We start from the raw sequence: 5,049 nt of genomic DNA on the forward strand, positions 1-5,049 counted from the left end.
GTGCTGCTTGGTCTCTTGCCCGGGTCCAGGTTGCTGTCACAACTGAGCTGTAACACTGAGCCATACCACCGAGCTGTAACACACTTTTCTGCAACAATAAGACCCTCACGGGTGGCTTGAAGCACCAAGAGAATTCAGAGAGGTGGGAGGCGTCACTTCTAGAGGGCAGCCTGTTTGGGCAGGTGCAAGGATCCTCCCTCCATCATGGGACTTCAGGACTGCTCATTTTCAAGTTTTCTTGCCAATGCTATTTATTCCTTATTTTAGGTACTGTCGTCATAGGAAAACACCTGGATTTTTATTCAAGGGCAAACCTCTTTATAAAACCAGTTGTGCAGTTTTTTTCTGCTGCTTTGTCTCTATCTGGAACAGCTGTTCTGGAAAGTATTGCATTTGCTTCCTGCATTTAATTAGTCACTCATGACCAGCATGTACTATAAATGAGTTCTTTGCCTATTGATGATGATTCAGGTCAAGCATGGCAGATGGTTCCTCATGCTGAATTCTCCAGCAAGCATTTATTACAAGGAGATGGAGGCCTCTAGTTCATCAGAACAGCCAAGAGCAAACAGTTTGCAAACAGATCAGCCAAGGTTCCTAAAGTGGGGCGGTTTTACCACAGGAGGCTTCACCATAAAGTTCAGCCTTCCTTTCGAACCCAGCCTTCCTTCCTGCTTTCTTTTTACTCCCTTACTCCTTTCCTCCTTCCTTCCCTCCTTCTAGGGGGGAGGGTATAGCTCAGTGGTAGAGTATGTGCCTATCATGCATAAGGTCCTGGGTTCAATTCTCAGGACTTCCACTGAAAATAAATACAAACCTAATTACTTTCCTGCTCCAAAAACAACAACAAAAGAACAAAGTATCCTTACTTCCTTTTTGTTGATTTTTTCCCTTTTTATTTCTTGTGTTCCTACCGAAGGGAATTATTTAAAAGAAATAGAAATGATTTCCTTCCAGGTGGAATTGACAATAAATTTAGGGTGATGAAACCTGAAACATAAGATGGTTTGTGAGTATAGATAAGTGTAAGGTGAGGCACCCAACCTGTGTACTTGAAGGTGGAGAGAATTCACAGGAAGTAAGTGATCCATTTGAGGTGGGGTTTGCCAGGAAGGCTTCCTGAAGCCAGTTTGCTTGCTTGCTTTCCTGCTTGCTCCAAAGCAAATTGTTTCAGGTTCTAGTTATTTGATTCCATATGCTTTTTGTTCTTTATCCAAGTCATTAGCGTATCTCCATTTTAGGGGGTTTATCATCCAAGCTAAGCTGACTAATGCCTAGTTTTCTTATTGTTTGCTTACCGTGTTCAAACTTAAGGCCAATTCATGATCAGTCTTTTTATTCTCCATATATTCTTGCATTGGTGTGACTATAGTTTCCAGCATGATTACAACAGTGATGAACAGGTGATGGTGATAATAAAAGGGCTTGTTTCTTTAAAGTTTCAAATTTTTTATTTTTTATTGAAGTACCATCAGTTATAATGTGTCAATTTCTGGTGCACAGCACAATATCCCAGTCATGCATATACATACATATATTTGTTTTCATATTTTTCTCATTAAAGGTTACTACAAGATATACATAGTTCCCTGTGCTATACAGAAGAAACTTTTTTTAACCTATTTTTATATATAGTGGCTAACATTTGTAAATCTCAAACTCACAAATTTATCCCTTCCCACCCTATTTCCCCTGGTAACCATAAGGTGGTTTACTATGTCGGTGAGTCTGTTTCTGTTTCGTAGATAAGTTCATAGTGTTCTTTTTTCTTTTTCTTTTTCTTTTTTTTTTAAGATTCTACATGTAAGTGATAGGGTATTTTTCTTTTTCTGGCTTACATCACTTAGAATGACGATCTCTAGGTCCATCCATGTTTCTACAGATGGCATTATTTTATTCGTTTTTATGGCTGAGTAGTATTCCATTGTATAAATAGACCACAACTCCTTTATCTAGTCATCTGTTGCTAGACATTTAGGTGGTTTCCATCTCTTAGCTATTGTATATCGTGCTGCTATGGACACTGAGGTGCATGTATCTTTTCGAATTAGAGTTCCCTGTGGAAATGTACCCAGAAGTGGGATTGCTCGATCATATGGTAAGTCTATTTTTAGTTTTTTAAGGACTCTCCATGCTGCTTTCCATAATGGGTGCACCAAACTACATTCCCACCAGCAGTGTAGGAGGGTTCAAGAGGGCTTGTTTTGAGCACCATTTGATTCCACATCTCAAATTAAAACTTCCCATTGGCCAGACATTCCCTAGGGAAGTCCTGTGAGTGCAGAGGCATGGAACTAGTATTTACTGAGGATGTGCTACGCTGGATACTGGGCTTTGCATTTTAGACGAATCCACTCAATTACCACTCACAATAACTGCAGCTTACAGAGGAAGGAACTGAGGTTTACAGAGAGAAGTCAGCTTGCTTAAGATCATATAACTGGTGTGTGTCGGAGCTAGAATTGAAACCTAGGTCTCTCTCACTCCCAAATCCATACTCTTTCCACCATACTAAAATGCTTCCCTAGTATAAGGCTTGAAAGGATTCCCAGACATGCCACTACCACCAAAACCACTGTTCCTATGGGAATAACTGGAGTCAAGACTTCATGGGTGCCCCAGGTTATGCTGTGAAAACTGAGTGATGTGTTTGAGGATGGGGGATAGGGAAAGGGGGAACGTAAGTGTGTAAAAGATGTTCCTCTATCATCCGTTTTATGTTCAGCTATGAACACTGCACTGAAGGTCTGTGTTCCTGAAGTTACAGCTCTGTAGTAACACTGGTCCCTCGCCCTGCCTGCTGTTCATAGCTCTCATGGGGGAGTACCAACGTTGTCTCTGTGGAGTCTAGGTGGTGTCATTGACCTTGCAGATCTAGAACCAATGTCCCTTCTGACTGTCTTAGGGCAGGGACCAGTCATCTGATTCAGTTTCAGTCAATGGTTATGGTGTTGCATTCCCTCAAGGATCTCAGTGCCTTTTTGGGCATCCAGCCTTGGACAAAGCCAACATGGTTTGTGCTGCCAGTTTGTATAACTTTAAATCTCTGGGGAAGTACGTAGTAATCTTGGTTCCTTTTTAGAAGCCTTTGGGTTCTTTATATAAATTGTACACCTCAATTCCAGAAACCTCCACACTCACTATCTCAGTGGTATGATGGAGGGGTGATTTGCCCTCATCTGCTAAATACAGGAGCTTGGTTTCTAATTCACTCAAAATGTGATCTCTGTGTAATCTCAGAACCAGACTAGCCAAACACATGCTCCTTTCTAAACAAGGTGATGGTACTCTCTGTGGTCTGGGTACTTCTTGAGTCAGCCCCAGTCGTGCATCTCCTAACTTGCCCATTCTGCAGCCACCCATGAGCCAAACCTGACTGGAGGACAAAGAAAGGCAGTAGCAGAAAAGCCCACTTGTAACAGGACCCGGGAGTGAAGGAGGGGGTGGTGCATGTCTGATGGGTTGGGATGGAAGAGAGGGAATAAAGTTTTATTACAGAAAACTTTTCATTTTCAGGCAGCTTCTTCCCTGTGACGGGGACAGATACAACAGGTGAAGCTAATGAAGCTTAAGCTTCAAGCCTGTCACTTGCATGGGACTCTTTCAGGACCCTGAGAGAGACGCTACAAATTTTTATGTATAGTTTTAGACTCTTTTTATTAAAGGGAATTCCTCACCCTCACATTGTATACACTTGAGGCTCCACAAAGCCTAGATTCACTCCTGCCCTTTTGGAATGGTTCTTGCTAACGCAGAGACCAATCCTAGCTTGAGCAGTCAAGAATTAAGACTGAACTGATCATTGGAAACCCTTGGCTGAAGGGGCTGCTTAGTGAGAAGAGGCAAGCAATTGTTTCTGGCAGCTCACTTTGTTTGGGCCAGGGGTGCTAAGTAAGTTTCAAGTGTCAACTTCAAACACAGCCATGGTAGTGGTTATGTTGAAAAAGGTTCTGAAGTCAGGTGCAAGCTCATGAGAATCAAGAAGTGATGGCCACCATGAATACCCACCTGATCCTAGCCTTGATGTGGGTTGGACTCCATCTCCTTGATCCAAGTGGGAAGCTGCAGTGTTACACATGAGGCTGGGGAGAAGAAAGAGTAAAAAGATGTCTTTTTCTGTGGTGAGTGTACTTCGGGGAACAAAGAGTGATTCTTTTTATCTGGCTTCATGAAGTATGAAAATTGTTGGGACACCTGGCAAAGAAAAATTCTTCATAAGACATGTATGAGCCTGGCTAGTGGCTGTCCCCCGAAAGCAGAGCTAAATGCTGAACAGAAAGTGGGCTACACTCCAGTGCCTCTGAGCGTTTTTCTATCTCTGCTGTGAGTTTGTGGGCCACACAGAGACTTAGCAGTCACTCTCCATAGGTGGACTGAGGATGTCAGATGCTGTATTCTGGGCTTAGCATGTTCTTGGTGTTCACAGAATGAAAAACCACCATTCATTCAGCAGTTACTAGGTTACAACAGATTTATACTGTCTACTCGTCCTAAATAGTGTGTGTTATGGACTGAATTATGTACCCTGACCTTCAGTCTATTCAGTACCTCAGACTGTGACTGTGTTTGGAGAAAGGGCTTTAAAGAATTAATTAAATAAAAATAAGGTCATTAGGGTGGGCCTTAGTCCAATATGACTGGTGTCCTTAGAAGAAGAGACTAGAACACAGACACACAGTGGGAGAATGCCATGTGACTTGAAGGTGGCCCTCTGCAAGCCAAGGGGAGAGGCCTCAGAACAAATCAAACTGGTACCCTGGTCTCAGATTCTTAGCATCCAGAACAATCAAATAAATCTGTGTTGTTTAAGCCACCCAGTCTGTGGTAGTTTGTAATGGCAGCCCTAGCAAACTAACATGGTACGTTTTCAACATTTCTTTGGAATTTTGTTCTCATCCATCTATGTTAAGTTTCACATATTTTTGTTTTCTGTTGTATTCATATTGAAAAGTTCTCTCCTTATTTTTCCTTTTTTTTCCTCCTTTTACCATACACGCTCTGGGCAGAACTTTAACAGTGGTGATTTTTGCCTTAAGCTAGACTGACTTG

General features: G+C 42.1%; 1 non-coding gene across 1 annotated transcript; it reads left to right on the forward strand.

Annotated features, from left to right (window-relative positions):
• The first annotated feature begins 726 nt into the window (after nucleotides 1-726).
• Nucleotides 727-799, forward strand: TRNAD-AUC (transfer RNA aspartic acid (anticodon AUC)). The gene has a single exon. It is a non-coding gene; the product is annotated as a tRNA-Asp (tRNA).
• Nucleotides 800-5,049: the final 4,250 nt, after the last annotated feature.

Source organism: Camelus bactrianus, chromosome 23, assembly GCF_048773025.1.
Source record: "Camelus bactrianus isolate YW-2024 breed Bactrian camel chromosome 23, ASM4877302v1, whole genome shotgun sequence".
Classification (NCBI taxonomy): Eukaryota; Metazoa; Chordata; class Mammalia; order Artiodactyla; family Camelidae; genus Camelus; species Camelus bactrianus.